General features: G+C 44.8%; 2 pseudogenes; one reads left to right on the forward strand and one right to left on the reverse strand.

Moving 5' to 3' along the window:
• Positions 1-203: 203 nt before the first annotated feature.
• LOC134949443 (5S ribosomal RNA) lies at positions 204-322 on the reverse strand (annotated as a pseudogene).
• A 4,904-nt stretch (positions 323-5,226) lies between these two features.
• LOC134949448 (5S ribosomal RNA) lies at positions 5,227-5,345 on the forward strand (annotated as a pseudogene).
• Positions 5,346-18,347: the final 13,002 nt, after the last annotated feature.

Consider the following 18,347-nt stretch of genomic DNA (forward strand, 5'->3'; position numbering starts at 1 on the left):
AGGAGTATGTGTCGTAACAAAAATGTATGCACATATAGGGGTTGCCTGCTAGATGCCCCCGTATTTAAGAGACAATAAGTTTAGCTAATTTTTAGCTTTAGATATATTTAACAGGAAAAAGAAAACAGAAGAGAAGAGGGAAAAGAAAGGGGGGAGAGAGAAAGTGGTGATCCTGCTGTTGGTATCCGGTCGGAGGGGGTCATTAATTACAACACCGGGTATTCTCTGGGGGTCTCCCTCACAGGTACTGACCCAGCCCGCCACCGTTTTGCTTCCAAGATCGGACGAGATCGGGCTCTGTCGGTGGGGTATGGTAGTAACTTTTGACGCAATTGGTCGACCCACCAATGAGAGTGCACCGATTAAAGATTTCAGAGAAAAGGAAAATACGGATCTGCTGTCTACGTTAGACGCAGGTTTTCACCTGTGAATCATAGATGAGAGTCCGCTGATATAAAGAAATTTGGGCTAAAGATGAAGATAAAGGTAGGATAAGGGTAAAGGTGCACGATTAGTATATGCTAATTATAGCCTAGGTTAAATTAACACCAGTTGATCCCACCTATAACCGCAATATATTGTACCGCTAGGCAGGGAACATTAGGAAATCAGTATCACAGAGATCAGGTGTTATTTTCAATAGGTACTGACAATTTGTTTGATAACTTAGACATACATATGTTATATCTAAAGTCCCTGCTGTGGGCTAGATTGGACTGGAAAGGCTATAAAGACTCCCCCAAGAAAAATTTATGATTGTAAATGCAACCCAAAATATGGGACTGTTGCACTAGGAAAGACAACTATTGGAGAGGGGTGTGTCCAATCAAATAAAATGATCACCTGCTCTCAGTTATCTATACGGTAACAGATAATAATAAAAGATGTAAGCAGAGTATAAAAAAGACAGGTACGTTTATCATGTCCCGTCTATAGCAGGCAAAAATTGACACTGTATCTATCTGAAAAAACCTGAGTAGGTTTTGGTGTTGCTAAATGATATTGGTTATAACAAGTTGAACAAAATTTTTTTATGTGGAAAGATACAGAAAATACCAGTCCCTGCCCAGGTCCCTGGGTCAGTCTGGAGTTAGGAAGATCTGCATCATACTCCTGATGTCCGTGGTCAGAAGAGGAAAACGCGTTTCACCCGTCCTGCGGGCTTGTTCACTTCCAGTGCTGCTAATTAGGGTGATGAGTCAGGTTTAAATACCTGTTACTGAGAGCCCAGCCAATCACTGGGATCCGAGATTATCTGCCTGATTGGTTACAGGCAAAATGCTTAGGCCAGCGGAAGTGACGTTCTTCCACTGGTTGCTAGGTTACCTTAAACAATTTATATGTTGCTGGAATGGAAAGAGGGAATCCCCGTGTATAAATATGAAATATTATATCCAGGCTGTTTCGCACTGCGCCTCTCGGCTCTCCGATGGCCGCATCGCTGGTGCCCCTTAGTACCTCCCCGGCAATCCGGGCAGAGACGGCACATACCATTGGATAAATGCCTGAGCGTCCCGTTGCTAGGCATTACCACGTCTCCCCGGCTTCATAAGGTGACGTCATCACGTCTCCCCGGCTTTCGGGCAGAGACGATACGTCACATCCGGTGGTGCCTGAGCGTCTAGTTGCCTGGCGACCGGGAGGTGGGAGTTTCCATATATGTGGGGGCGGATAAGTATAGGGCACTTCATTGCACTGTGCCCATGGTTAAGGGGTCCTATTGTTGATGAAAAGAGGGAAAAGAGAGGAAAGAAGAAACAAAAAAGGAAACGATACATGGGAAAAGAAATGTGTATAAAAGTACAGAAAAATATATATCCGTACTTAGTGTAATAACGCCTTCTGTACATTAAAAACAGGTACATAAAGTCAGGAAATTATCTTCAAATATGATGTCACTGATCTTTTGTAGCAGGTCCGAGGTGTCTTTCAGATAAGAAGGTAATTGTAAGACATATTCCCGGAGATGTAAGTCCAGGAAACGACTCGGCTGTTCAAGTAAGCCTCCATTGCCCGACATGATGGGTCTCCCCGGGGGTTTGTTCAAATCTTTGTGTGTTTTTGGGAGGAGATAAAATGTGGGTGTTTTAGGATTTTTAATTGAAAGATATGTGTGTTCCTGTTTTGTAATGACACCTGTTGACCAGGCTTCTCCAATCAGACTGATGTATTCTGTATGAAAACGGATCGTTGGATTGTTTAGCAGCTTTTTGTAACATGTAGTTTGTTTCAATTGTCTCAAAGCTTCTGTCACATACATATCTATCGGCCACAACACTATGTTGCCCCCCTTGTCGGATGGCTTAATTACCACATCATTCCAGGTTCTCAGCTCTCTCAGGGCTTCTCTTTCATCATAGGACAGATTCTGAGGAAAGTAGTAGTATTTACTCTCTCTGCGATGTTTAATCAGATCAAATTCTTTTGATGCCATGTCCAAGAAAACCCTGATTTCCAGACTGTTGTTATCTGGTGGGAAAAAGGTTGACTTGGCTCTACATTTAGGGCGATCTCTTGTCCCTATTTCATGTCTTGATTCTGATTGAAGGTCTTCCAAGATTTCCACCATCTCCAAATCCTCCGGACTCCAAGGGGGGTCTCCCGTGGCTCCCTCTTTTCTTGAGTTCTGTTCACTGAAGAATTTCTTAAGAAGCAATTTCCTCCCAAATAGGCGCAGATCTTTTTCCCACATAAAATGGTCAAATGGTTTGGTGGGAGAGAAGGATAAACCTTTGCTGAGCACTTTCCTTTGTACCGGGGATATTGTTCTGTCTGATAAGTTGATAATTTGAAGATGTTCCGAGGAGAGTAAGTTTATCGTACTTTCCTCTGTCGTTCCGGATACTTTGATGTCCTGGGAGTGTCCCATTTGTTGATCCTTCCCCTGTCTCTTCTTGCCCCCCCTTCTTGTTGGCCTGTGTATCGATTTCTGCCTCTGTTTCTCTGACCTCGACCTAAAAAATAGGATGAATCTTCACGGTCTCCAGTGTCGTATGATATCCGTGTGTCTCCTGTTAGTTCATTGGCTGAATCGTCACTCATAGAGGACTCGAATTCCGAGAAGATGAGATCTTCCTGTTGTCTCGTATCTCTGTTTCTTGGGAGTCGTGTGTTCCATCTGAAGATGTTGCCCTGGGTGAAATCCTGTTTGTCCCTCTGCAGCTTGTTCCGCTTGCGATCCTTAATACCTCTTTCATATGTATCCAGGTCCCTTTTGTATTTTTCAAAAGTGGTCTGGAACGGAAGATCTTTTTCCCATTTTTCAAGAGTTTTCCCGAGTTCTTCTATTTCTTTCTCTACTTGATCAAGGATCAGGGTATCATGTTTGATAAGTATATGTAACAGATCACTGGAACATTTCAATAGAGCCGCCTCCCACTCGCCCTTCAAATTAGTTGTAGCTAGGGGAAAGGAGGGGAAAATCTTGGGTCTTAGGCCCAATACCACGGAACAAGTTCTATATAACACGCATGTCTGTACATGGCCCTACCCTGCTTGTTAAAGAATATACTATAAGCTAACAACGGGGGCTACCGGGGCACAGTAAATCCCATAATAGGATGTCCATCCTTCTTAATTAGACCTAGGAATAATCCTCCCCTACCCACTCAGGAATAATAGACCTGATACCTATGGACATTACCTTATCATCCTTGCCCGGACAGCCGGGAAGACTTTATGTACCTGTTTTTAATGTACAGAAGGCGTTATTACACTAAGTACGGATATATATTTTTCTGTACTTTTATACACATTTCTTTTCCCATGTATCGTTTCCTTTTTTTGTTTCTTCTTTCCCCTCTTTTCATCAACAATAGGACCCCTTAACCATGGGCACAGTGCAATGAAGTGCCCTATACTTATCCGCCCCCACATATATGGAAACTCCCACCTCCCGGTCGCCAGGCAACTAGACGCTCAGGCACCACCGGATGTGACGTATCGTCTCTGCCCGAAAGCCGGGGAGACGTGATGACGTCACCTTATGAAGCCGGGGAGACGTGGTAATGCCTAGCAACGGGACGCTCAGGCATTTATCCAATGGTATGTGCCGTCTCTTCTCGGCTTGCCGGGGAGGTACTAAGGGGCACCAGCGATGCGGTCATCGGAGAGCCGAGAGGCGCAGTGCGAAACAGCCTGGATATAATATTTCATATTTATACACGGGGATTCCCTCTTTCCACTCCAGCAACATATAAATTGTTTAAGGTAACCTAGCAACCAGTGGAAGAACGTCACTTCCGCTGGCCTAAGCATTTTGCCTGTAACCAATCAGGCGGATAATCTCGGATCCCAATGATTGGCTGGGCTCTCAGTAACAGGTATTTAAACCTGACTTATCATCCTAATTAGCAGCATTGGAAGTGAACAAGCCCGCAGGAGGTGTGAAACGCGTTTTCCTCTTCTGACCACGGACATCAGGAGTATGATGCAGATCTTCCTAACTCCAGACTGACCCAGGGACCTGGGCAGGGACTGGTATTTTCTGTATCTTTCCACATAAAAAAATTTTGTTCAACTTGTTATAACCAATATCATTTAGCAACACCAAAACCTACTCAGGTTTTTTCAGATAGATACAGTGTCAATTTTTGCCTGCTATAGACGGGACATGATAAACGTACCTGTTTTTTTCATACTCTGCTTACATCTTTTATTATTATCTGTTACCGTATAGATAACTGAGAGCAGGTGATCATTTTGTTTGATTGGACACACTCCTCTCCAATAGTTGTCTTTCCTAGTGCAACAGTCCCATATTTTGGGTTGCACTTACAATCATACATTTTTCTTGGGGGAGTCTTTTGGTATATGTGCTATAGCCTTTCCAGTCCAATCTAGCCCACAGCAGGGACTTTAGATATAACATATGTATGTCTAAGTTATCAAACAAATTGTCAGTACCTATTGAAAATAACACCTGATCTCTGTGATACTGATTTCCTAATGTTCCCTGCCTAGCGGTACAATATATTGCGGTTATAGGTGGGATCAACTGGTGTTAATTTAACCTAGGCTATAATTAGCATATACTGATCGTGCACCTTTACCCTTATCCTACCTTTATCTTCATCTTTAGCCCAAATTTCTTTATATCAGCGGACTCTCATCTATGATTCACAGGTGAAAACCTGCGTCTAACGTAGACAGCAGATCCGTATTTTCCTTTTCTCTGAAATCTTTAATCGGTGCACTCTCATTGGTGGGTCGACCAATTGCGTCAAAAGTTACTACCATACCCCACCGACAGAGCCCGATCTCGTCCGATCTTGGAAGCAAAACGGTGGCGGGCTGGGTCAGTACCTGTGAGGGAGACCCCCAGAGAATACCCGGTGTTGTAATTAATGACCCCCTCCGACCGGATACCAACAGCAGGATCACCACTTTCTCTCTCCCCCCTTTCTTTTCCCTCTTCTCTTCTGTTTTCTTTTTCCTGTTAGATATCTAAAGCTAAAAATTAGCTAAACTTATTGTCTCTTAAATACGGGGGCATCTAGCAGGCAACCCCTATATGTGCATACATTTTTGTTATGACACATACTCCTGATAAGACTGGTCCGGTCAATTATGACCCATTGAGGTCTCATTAAAACAAGCTTCGCTTGTGCTGGTTGGTTAGGATTGGATGTAGAACTATAGTGTCTACATCCCCCTACAAGTCTTTTGGTGATAGACTAACCAGAACATTTTTACAATTTTTGAAGCACTTTTTGTGTATACAGATATAATATATCCTATTAACCAAACATGGTGGAGTATAAGAGTGAGGATTTATTTTAAATGAATCAATAAAAGTTATGTTTTAATAAATAGTCATATAACAAAAACAAGAGTGCACCCACACAAGAGTCTTCTGCAAAGTTGTTTTTTCTCTAGTTTTTCCCTGACTCTGGGTGCACCACCAGGTACAATTATTTGTAGGTATACCTACCATACATATGAACATAATTCTGGTTCAATAAATTATCTTTGAAATTTTAGGACTGGTGCGGAGTCACAACCCTGTTCAGAGATTATCGCAATGCACAGCTTTTTTTATTTTTTTTATTTGTAAATTCGGCCACATCACATTTCCCATTATAAGTATGGGGAATGCGATGTGGGCTACTAAAAAAATTACAATTGAAGGGTTTGGAGCAGTTTTGCGTGAAAACTGCTCCAAATGCCCTTTAATTAGAGATGAGAGGGTTCGGTTCTCAGAGAACCGAACCCTACCGGACTTCAGATCCGAGTCAGGCTCGGGTTTTTCCGCCTGACTCGGAAACCAGAACAAGGCATAATGTCATCATCCCGCTGTCGGATTCTCGCGGGGTTTGGATTCCATGTAAAGAGCTGCTCGTCGTCGCCATTTTCACTCTGGCATTGGAGAGTGTAGAGAGAGGACGTGTCTCCGTTGTCAGTGTCCTGTATCAGTACAGTGGTAGTGTCTTGTGCTGCATCAGTTCAGTGTTAGCCACAGTGGTTGTGTCCTCTGCTGCCATATGTCCAGTGCTGCTGTATAAATCCAGTCCAGTGGTGCTGTGTTGTGCTGTATCAGTACAGTGGTGTGTTGTGCTGCATCAGTCCAGTCACAGTGGTGGTGTCCTCTGCTGCCATATGTCCAGTGCTGTCCAATGGTGGTGTGTTGTGCTGCATCATTTCAGTGGTGGTGTGTTGTGCATCAGTCAGTCCAGTGACCATTCACAGTGGTGGTGGCATCTGCTGCCATATGCCCAGTGCTACTGTATATCTGTGTTGTCCTGCATCAGACCAGTGCTAGTGTCCTGTGCATCAGTCAGTGCAGTGACCATTTACAGTGGTGGTGGCATCTGCTGCCATATGCCCAGTGCTGCTGTATAATTAGCTGTGTTGTCCTGCATCAGACCAGTGCTAGTGCCCTGTGCATCAGTCAGTCCAGTGACAAGTCACAGTGGTGTCCTCTGCTGCCATATGTCCAGTGCTGCTGTATAGGGTGCTGTGTTGTGCTGCATCAGTTCAGTGGTGGTGTATTGTCCTGCATCAGTCCAGTGGTGTTGTCCCTGCGCTGCCGTATATGTCCAGTGGTACTGCCATATATGTCCAGTGGTACTACCGTATATCTCCAGTGATCTGCCGTATAATTCCATTAATCCTGCCGTATAATTCCAGTAATCCTGCCGTATAATTCCAGTGGTACTGTCGTATAATTCCAGTAATCCTGCCATTTAATTCCAGTAATCCTGCCACAAATTACAGTGGTACTGTCGTATAATTCCAGTAATCCTGCCGTATATTTCCAGTAATCCTGCAGCAAATTCCAGTGGTACTGGCGTACAATTCCAGTAATCCTGCCATATAATTCCAGTAATCCTGCTGTATAATTCTATTAATCCTGCCGTATAATTCCAGTGGTACTGGCGTATAATTCCAGTAATCCTGCCATATAATACCAGTAATCCTGCCGTATAATTACAGTAATCCTGCCGTATAATTACAGTGGTACTGGCGTATAATTCCAGTAATCCTGCCGTATAATTACAGTAATCCTGCCGTATAATTACAGTGGTACTGGCGTATAATTCTAGTAATCCTGCCGTATAATTCCAGTGGTACTGACGTATAATTCCAGTAATCCTGTAGTATAATTCCAGTAATCCTGCCGTATAATTCCAGTGGTACTGGCGAATAATTCCAGCAATCCTGCCGTATAATTCCAGTAATCCTGCCGTATAATTTCAGTTGTACTTGCTTAGAATTCCAGTAATTCTGCTGTATAATTACAGTAATCCTGCCGTATAATTCCAGTGATCCTGCCGTATAATTCCATATAAATCCATATAATTCCGTATAAATCCAGTCCAGTGGTGCTGCCATATACATTCAGTGATGCTGTCCTGTGCTGTATATTATTTACTCCAAATAAAGGGGTTATTAATATTTAATCCAAATAATTTTTACAGGGTTTGCTCTGTGTGGTGTAGGGGTATGCTCGACTGTGCTGCATATTATTATAATAGATCCAAATAAAAGGGTTATTATTATCCAAATTAATTTTACAGGCTTTACCGTGTGTGTGTGTGTGTGTGTGTGTGTGGTTTAGGGGTACGCTCTCCTGTGCCACCAATATTGTGCGTGTATTACATCTGGGCAAATTCCAGCACATCCCATGTTGTTTGTGCCGCACACTTGTGTCGCTTATCTTAATTATACAGCTACCTTATTGCACCTCTTTTTCATCTTTGCATGATGTGCTGTTTGGGGCATTTTTTTTTTATATCTGCTGTCCTGCCTGACACTGCAGAGAAACACCTAAATGGGCCAATTGTTTGTGTTGCTTATCTTAGTCATACAGCTACCTAATTGCACCATACTTGCCTACTCTCCCAGAATGGCCGGGAGGCTCCCGAAAATCGGGTGGCGCTCCCCCCCCCCCCCCCCCCCCGGAAGAGTGGGCAAGTCTCCCGGCCGATCGCCCACCACCCGCAACCCCCCCCCCCCCCGCATCTCCTAACAAACCCCCGGCGGCGCAATTGAAAGTGGGTGGTCTGGGGGTCAGATGACGCGATTCACGTCATCTCGGCCCCGCCCTGCCTTGCAATGCCAATATTGTCGGCATTGCTAGATAGGGGGTGGGGCCATGATGACGTGAGCATGCAGCCACGCCCCCAACCCCACCCCTAAATGTCAGTCTCAACCATCGCCACGCCCATGCTGCTCCGACCTGGCTGCCTCCTCCCGGAGGGGGGCAGCCAGATTGTCGGTAAGTTTTACATCTTTGCATGATGTGCTGTTTGGGGTCTTTTTTTTATATCTGCCCTCCTGTCTGACACTGCAGTGCCACTCCTAGATGGGCCAATTGTTTGTGTCGCTTAGCTTAGTCATACAGCTACCTCATTGTGATGTTAGTGTATTAGAATGCTTAATATTTGTAGACACTCCCTTACTAACATGTGTAAGCCTGAATCTTCAGTGATGGTCCCTGGGACCAGGGGGATGCTGGGAAGTGGGTGGTCCAGTGTGCAGTGTGCCTGGAGTTGGTGATGGAATAAACAGCACAGCAGTGAACTCACATGTCTCTGTGTCCTGATGACTGGATTTACAAATGTATGAACAAAACATGGTGTCAGAAGAAGTTCAACTTGGACTGCTAGCACTCTCAGAGTGTGAAAGAATCTTGCAGAAGTCTGTAAGGCTGTGATAATCAGTGTCTGCATAGCCTGCAGTGTGCTGCTATCTTCAAACAGTGAGTAACCATGGATAAACTAGCTCCTCCAACCGGCATGCTGATGTCTGGTATCTTGTCTGAAAACTGGAAAAGATTTAAGCAAAGGTTTAATATATATCTTGCTGCATGTGGAGCTGATTCAGAGGCTGACAAAACGAAGGCATCCACTTTCCTCCATGTGATAGGAGAGGATGTGCTGGACATTTATAATAGTTTTCAGTTAGCTGAGGGGCAGAATATGGTGCTATCTTCTATTATGCAAAAGTTTGAAGATTACTTTGTGCCAAGGAAAAATGTGACATGTGAAAGATATGTTTTTCACATGTGATCAGAAGTCTGTAGATGGATTTGATCAATCACTCAGTAAAACCTGTGAGTTTGGTGATTTAAAGGATTCACTGATTAGAGATCGTATTGTCTGTGGAATACCTGATAATGGACTCAGAGAGAGACTGCTGAGAGAGCAAGACCTAACACTAGACAAGGCAGTGACTATGTGTAGATCTGCAGAAATAACTAGATTTCAAGCCAAAAAGTTACACAAGGAAGTTGATGCTGCTGTCCATGTAGTGCAGAACAAAGAGCCAAGCAAACATCCATTCTCAAGAATGAAGCAGTCTAAGCCACAGTCTAATAAGGAAATGTGTAGTAGATGTGGAAATGCTTACAATCCTAAAATGTGCCCTGCTTATGGTAAAACCTGCATGAAATGTGGTCGACTTAATCACTTTGCCAAATGCTGTAAAATGAAAAGTAAAACTATGCTGTGCAAGATACATGAAGGCCACTTAGGAGAAGAAAAATGTAAGCGGAGAGCGCGTGAAGTTATGTATTGGCCAAGAATGAACCAAGACATAGCACAGACTACAGCTACATGTGAATTATGTCTTACGTATAGACCGAAACAACAAGTCGAGCCACTGAGTCCTCACGCAGTGCCAGAGAGACCGTACCAGAAGGTTGGCGCAGATTTGTTTGATTGTAATGGGAAAATGTACATTGTCGTGACTGATTATTACTCTAACTACCATGAGGTGAAGACACTACATACAACTACTAGTAAAGCCGTAATCAATTGCATGAAGTCAATCTTTGCAAGGCATGGTGTTCCTATGGAAGTGTTCACTGACAATGGTCCTCAGTTTTCCAGTGCTGAATTTAGACAATTTGCTGATGAGTGGGAATTTGTCTATACTATGTCAAGTCCCCACTATCCACGCTCAAATAGGTTGGTGGAAAGTTCAGTAAAACCTGTAAAGAGTCTCATGATAAAAGCTCAAGAAGGTAAAGAAGATTTCTACAAAAGTCTTTTAATCTACCGCAGTACACCTTTACAGAATGGACTTTCTCCTGCACAAATGCTGATGGGAAGGAGGATTAGAGCAAATCTCCCGATACATGATGAACTGCTTAATACACATAACTCAGCGTTGGTCAGACTGAGTAAGGAACGTCAACAGGTGAAACAGAAACTGTTCCATGACAGGCGAGCAAAAAGCTTATCTGATCTAAAATCGGGTGACCAAGTCCGTCTCAGAGATCACGAGAAAGGTATTTGGGTGCAGAAAGGTATTGTGCAAGCACAAGTAGCACCAAGATCTTATACTATACGTACAGAGCGTGGAACGGAAGTAAGAAGAAATTGGGTGGATTTAAGATCTCAACCTAACCATAATGAAGACAACATGACTGAAGGATACCCTTCATCTGACATGTATGATGATCCTGATAATGGTGAACAAACCACGATTCTAGAAAGGTCCAACATGGTTGATGAAACACAGACTGTGTATGAAAGACCCAAAAGGGAAATACGCAGACCTGAGAGACTCATTGAAACATGTTAGATGATGTTCTTAATATGACGTTGTTAATTGTTGCATTGAAGCGTACAGGGCTTATCTTTAAAGAAAAGAGGATGTGATGTTAGTGTATTAGAATGCTTAATATTTGTAGACACTCCCTTACTAACATGTGTAAGCCTGAATCTTCAGTGATGGTCCCTGGGACCAGGGGGATGCTGGGAAGTGGGTGGTCCAGTGGCCCTCATTCCGAGTTGTTCGCTCGCAAGCTGCTTTTAGCAGCTTTGCACACGCTAAGCCGCCACCTACTGGGAGTGAATCTTAGCTTATCAAAATTGCGAACGAAAGATTCGCAATATTGCAAAAAGACTTCTCTGTGCAGTTTCTGAGTAGCTCGAGACTTACTCTTCCAGTGCGATCAGTTCAGTGCTTGTCGTTCCTGGTTTGACGTCACAAACACACCCAGCGTTCGCCCAGACACTCCTCCGTTTCTCCAGCCATTCCCGCGTTTTTCCAAGAAACTGTAGCGTTTTTTCACACACTCCCATAAAACGGCCAGTTTCCGCCCAGAAACACCCACTTCCTGTCAATCACATTACGATCACCAGAACGAAGAAAAAACCTTGTAATGCCGTGAGTAAAATTCCTAACTGCATAGCAAATTTACTTGGCGCAGTCGCACTGCGGACATTGCGCATTAGTGACTAATCGCTCCGTTGCGAGAAAAAAATAACGAGCGAACAACTCGGAATGACCCCCAGTGTGCAGTGTGCCTGGAGTTGGTGATGGAATAAACAGCACAGCAGTGAACTCACATGTCTCTGTGTCCTGATGACTGGATTTACAAACATATGAACAAAACACTCATTGCTCCTCTTTTTCATCTTTGCATGATGTGCTGTTTGGGGCCTAGTTTTTTTAAGTGCCATCCTGTCTACAACTGCAGTGCCACTCCTAGATGGGCCAGGTGTTTGTGCCGCACACTTGTGTCGCTTAGCTTAGTCATCCAGCCACCTAGGTGCAACTTTTAGGCCTAAAAACAATATTGTGAGGTGTGAGGTGTTCAGAATAGACTGGACATGAGTGGAAATGAATGTTATTGAGGTTAATAATACCCCCAAATTCTGTGATTTTAGCTGTTTTTATGTTTTTTTCAAAAATCATCCAGATCCAAAACCAAAACACGAAAGTGGAATTTTGAACCAAAAACCAAAATACAAAACACGAAAAGTGCCAGCCGCACATCTCTACCTTTAATACATTTCAGTGATACTAAAATAACATGAAAAGGGTATGAAAACGCACTTTTTCACATTGTTTTAGTAAAAATAATGTTAATAAATAAATAGGCCGCTAAGAGTGCAGAGACTAATTCCAACTAAAGGGTGCAAATTTGCACGAGGCAAAACCACGTTGCAATACAAGGGTTGTAGATGCAAATACTGGGGCTAATCAGCAGAATTTGCTATCCTTTTGGTCGCATGCTGGTGGCCGCCCAGTATACTGACTAGAGATGTGCACCGGAAATTTTTCGGGTTTTGTGTTTTGGTTTTGTGTTCAGTTCCGTGGCCGTGTTTTGGGTTCGAACGCGTTTTGGCAAAACCTCACCGAATTTTTTTTGTCGGATTCGGGTGTGTTTTGGATTCGGGTGTTTTTTTCAAAAAACCCTAAAAAACAGCTTAAATCATAGAATTTGGGGGTCATTTTGATCCCAAAGTATTATTAACCTCAATAACCATAATTTCCACTCATTTTCAGTCTATTCTGAACACCTCACACCTCACAATATTATTTTTAGTCCTAAAATTTGCACCGAGGTCGCTGGATGACTAAGCTCAGCGACCCAAGTGGCCGACACAAACACCTGGCCCATCTAGGAGTGGCACTGCAGTGTCACGCAGGATGGCCCTTCCAAAAAACACTCCCCAAACAGCACATGACGCAAAGAAAAAAAGAGGCGCAATGAGGTAGCTGTGTGACTAAGCTCAGCGACCCAAGTGGCCGACACAAACACCTGGCCCATCTAGGAGTGGCACTGCAGTGTCATGCAGGATGGCCCTTCCAAAAAACACTCCCCAAACAGCACATGACGCAAAGAAAAATGAAAGAAAAAAGAGATGCAAGATGGAATTGTCCTTGGGCCCTCCCACCCACCCTTATGTTGTATAAACAGGACATGCACACTTTAACCAACCCATCATTTCAGTGACAGGGTCTGCCACACGACTGTGACTGAAATGACGGGTTGGTTTGGACCCCCACCAAAAAAGAAGCAATTAATCTCTCCTTGCACAAACTGGCTCTACAGAGGCAAGATGTCCACCTCATCATCATCCTCTGATTCATCACCGTGTACATCCCCCTCCTCACAGATTATCAATTCGTCCCCACTGGAATCCACCATCACAGCTCCCTGTGTACTTTGTGGAGGCAATTGCTGCTGGTGAATGTCTCCATGGAGGAATTGATTATAATTCATTTTAATGAACATCATCTTCTCCACATTTTCTGGAAGTAACCTCGTACGCCGATTGCTGACAAGGTGAGCGGCGGCACTAAACACTCTTTCGGAGTACACACTTGTGGGAGGGCAACTTAGGTAGAATAAAGCCAGTTTGTGCAAGGGCCTCCAAATTGCCTCTTTTTCCTGCCAGTATACGTACGGACTGTCTGACGTGCCTACTTGGATGCGGTCACTCATATAATCCTCCACCATTCTTTCAATGGGGAGAGAATCATATGCAGTGACAGTAGACGACATGTCCGTAATCGCTGGCAGGTCCTTCAGTCCGGACCAGATGTCAGCATCAGCAGTCGCTCCAGACTGCCCTGCATCACCGCCAGCGGGTGGGCTCGGAATTCTGAGCCTTTTCCTCGCACCCCCAGTTGCGGGAGAATGTGAAGGAGGAGATGTTGACAGGTCGCGTTCCGCTTGACTTGACAATTTTCTCACCAGCAGTTCTTTGAACCCCTGCAGACTTGTGTCTGCCGGAAAGAGAGATCCAAGGTAGGTTTTAAATCTAGGATCGAGCACGGTGGCCAAAATGTAGTGCTCTGATTTCAACAGATTGACCACCCGTGAATCCTTGTTAAGCGAATTAAGGGCTCCATCCACAAGTCCCACATGCCTAGCGGAATCGCTCTGTGTTAGCTCCTCCTTCAATGTCTCCAGCTTCTTCTGCAAAAGCCTGATGAGGGGAATGACCTGACTCAGGCTGGCAGTGTCTGAACTGACTTCACGTGTGGCAAGTTCAAAAGGTTGCAGAACCTTGCACAACGTTGAAATCATTCTCCACTGCGCTTGAGACAGGTGCATTCCACCTCCTATATCGTGCTCAGTTGTATAGGCTTGAATGGCCTTTTGCTGCTCCTCCAACCTCTGAAGCATATAGAGGGTTGAATTCCACCTCGTTACCACTTCTTGCTTCAGATGATGGCATGGCAGGTTCAGGCGTTTTTTGGTGTTGCTCCAGTCTTCTGTACGTGGTGCCTGTACGCCGAAAGTGTCCCGCAATTCTTCTGGCCACCGACAGCATCTCTTGCACGCCCCTCTCGTTTTTTAAATAATTCTGCACCACCAAATTCAAGGTATGTGCAAAACATGGGACGTGCTGGAATTTGCCCATATTTAATGCACACACAATATTGCTGGCGTTGTCCGATGCCACAAATCCACAGGAGAGTCCAATTGGGGTAAGCCATTCTGCGATGATCTTCCTCAGTTGCCGTAAGAGGTTTTTAGCTGTGTGCGTATTCTGGAAAGCGGTGATACAAAGCGTAGCCTGCCTAGGAAAGAGTTGGCGTTTGCGAGATGCTGCTACTGGTGCCGCCGCTGCTGTTCTTGCGGCGGGAGTCAATACATCTACCCAGTGGGCTGTCACAGTCATATAGTCCTGAGTCTGCCCTGCTCCACTTGTCCACATGTCCGTGGTTAAGTGGACATTGGGTACAACTGCATTTTTTAGGACACTGGTGAGTCTTTTTCTGAGGTCTGTGTACATTTTCGGTATCGCCTGCCTAGAGAAATGGAACCTAGATGGTATTTGGTACCGGGGACACAGTACCTCAATCAAGTCTATAGTTGGCTCTGCAGTAATGATGGATACCGGAACCACGTTTCTCACCGCCCAGGATGCCAAGGCCTCAGTTATCCGCTTTGCAGCAGGATGACTGCTGTGATATTTCATCTTCCTCGCAAAGGACTGTTGGACAGTCAATTGCTTGGTGGAAGTAGTAAAAGTCGTCTTACGACTTCCCCTCTGGGATGACCATCGACTCCCAGCAGCAACAACAGCAGCGCCAGCAGCAGTAGGCGTTACACGCAAGGATGCATCGGAGGAATCCCAGGCAGGAGAGGACTCGTCAGAATTGCCAGTGACATGGCCTGCAGGACTATTGGCATTCCTGGGGAAGGAGGAAATTGACACTGAGGGAGTTGGTGGGGTGGTTTGCGTGAGCTTGGTTACAAGAGGAAGGGATTTACTGGTCAGTGGACTGCTTCCGCTGTCGCCCAAAGTTTTTGAACTTGTCACTGACTTATGATGAATGCGCTGCAGGTGACGTATAAGGGAGGATGTTCCGAGGTGGTTAACGTCCTTACCCCTACTTATTACAGCTTGACAAAGGCAACACACGGCTTGACAAATGTTGTCCGCATTTCTGTTGAAATACTTCCACACCGAAGAGCTGATTTTTTTGGTATTTTCACTAGGCATGTCAATGGCCCTATTCCTCCCACGGACAACAGGTGTCTCCCCGGGTGCCTGACTTAAACAAACCACCTCACCATCAGAATCCTCCTTGTCAATTTCCTCCCCAGCGCCAGCAACACCCATATCCTCCTCATCCTGGTGTACTTCAACACTGACATCTTCAATCTGACTATCAGGAACTGGACTGCGGGTGCTCCTTCCAGCACTTGCAGGGGGCGTGCAAATGGTGGAAGGCGCATGCTCTTCACGTCCAGTGTTGGGAAGGTCAGGCATCGCAACCGACACAATTGGACTCTCCTTGTGGATTTGTGATTTCGAAGAACGCACAGTTCTTTGCTGTGCTTTTGCCAGCTTAAGTCTTTTCATTTTTCTAGCGAGAGGCTGAGTGCTTCCATCCTCATGTGAAGCTGAACCACTAGCCATGAACATAGGCCAGGGCCTCAGCCGTTCCTTGCCACTCCGTGTGGTAAATGGCATATTGGCAAGTTTACGCTTCTCCTCCGACGATTTGAATTTAGATTTTTGAGTCCTTTTTTTACTGATCTTTTGTGTTTTGGATTTTACATGCTCTGTACTATGACATTGGGCATCGGCCTTGGCAGACGACGTTGATGGAATTTCATCGTCTCGGCCATGACTAGTGGCAGCAGCTTCAGCACGAGGTGGAAGTGGATCTTGATCTTTCCCTATTTTTGGAACCTCAACATTTTTGTTCTCCATATTTTAATAGGCACAACTAAAAGGCACCTCAGGTAAACAATGGAGATGGATGGATACTAGTATACTTATGGATGACGAGTGACTGACGACACAGAGGTAGCTACAGCCGTGGACTACCGTACTGCGTCTGCTAGTATAGAGATGATAATGATATAAAAAATATATATATATCACTACTGCAGGTATATATATAATATAATGACGGACCTGCTGGACACTGTCAGCAGACTCCTAAACTACTAGTATGAAGAAGATAGAAAAAAAAACCCCACCACAGGTAGGTATACAATTATGGACGAGCACTGACGACACAGAGGTAGCTACAGCCGTGGACTACCGTACTGCGTCTGCTAGTATAGAGATGATAATGATATAAAAAATATATATATATCACTACTGCAGGTATATATATAATATAATGACGGACCTGCTGGACACTGTCAGCAGACTCCTAAACTACTAGTATGAAGAAGATAGAAAAAAAAACCCCACCACAGGTAGGTATACAATTATGGACGAGCACTGACGACACAGAGGTAGCTACAGCCGTGGACTACCGTACTGCGTCTGCTAGTATAGAGATGATAATGATATAAAAAATATATATATATCACTACTGCAGGTATATATATAATATAATGACGGACCTGCTGGACACTGTCAGCAGACTCCTAAACTACTAGTATGAAGAAGATAGAAAAAAAAACCCCACCACAGGTAGGTATACAATTATGGACGAGCACTGACGACACAGAGGTAGCTACAGCCGTGGACTACCGTACTGCGTCTGCTAGTATAGAGATGATAATAATATAAAAAAATAAGATTTTACTTACCGATAAATCTATTTCTCGTAGTCCGTAGTGGATGCTGGGGACTCCGTCAGGACCATGGGGAATAGCGGCTCCGCAGGAGACAGGGCACAAAAATAAAGCTTTAGGATCAGGTGGTGTGCACTGGCTCCTCCCCCTATGACCCTCCTCCAAGCCTCAGTTAGGATACTGTGCCCGGACGAGCGTACACAATAAGGAAGGATATTGAATCCCGGGTAAGACTCATACCAGCCACACCAATCACACCGTACAACTTGTGATCTGAACCCAGTTAACAGTATGACAAACGTAGGAGCCTCTGAACAGACGGCTCACAACAATAACAACCCGATTTTTTTGTAACAATAACTATGTACAAGTATTGCAGACAATCCGCACTTGGGATGGGCGCCCAGCATCCACTACGGACTACGAGAAATAGATTTATCGGTAAGTAAAATCTTATTTTCTCTAACGTCCTAAGTGGATGCTGGGGACTCCGTCAGGACCATGGGGATTATACCAAAGCTCCCAAACGGGCGGGAGAGTGCGGATGACTCTGCAGCACCGAATGAGAGAACTCCAGGTCCTCTTTAGCCAGGGTATCAAATTTGTAGAATTTTACAAACGTGTTCTCCCCCGACCACGTAGCTGCTCGGCAGAGTTGTAATGCCGAGACCCCCCGGGCAGCCGCCCAGGATGAGCCCACTTTCCTTGTGGAATGGGCCTTGACAGATTTTGGTTGTGGCAAGCCTGCCACAGAATGTGCAAGTTGAATTGTGCTACAAATCCAACGAGCAATCGTCTGCTTAGAAGCAGGAGCACCCAGCTTGTTGGGTGCATACAATATAAACAGCGAGTCAGACTTTCTGACTCCAGCCGTTCTTGAAATATATATTTTCAATGCCCGGACCACGTCCAACAACTTGGAATCCTCCAAATCGTTAGTAGCCGCAGGCACCACAATAGGCTGGTTCAGGTGAAACGCTGACACCACCTTAGGCAGAAAATGAGGACGCGTCCGCAGTTCTGCCCTGTCCGAATGGAAAATCAGATATGGGCTCTTATATGATAAAGCCGCTAATTCTGATACTCTCCTGGCTGAAGCCAGGGCCAG

Source organism: Pseudophryne corroboree, chromosome 1, assembly GCF_028390025.1.
Source record: "Pseudophryne corroboree isolate aPseCor3 chromosome 1, aPseCor3.hap2, whole genome shotgun sequence".
NCBI lineage: Eukaryota > Metazoa > Chordata > Amphibia > Anura > Myobatrachidae > Pseudophryne > Pseudophryne corroboree.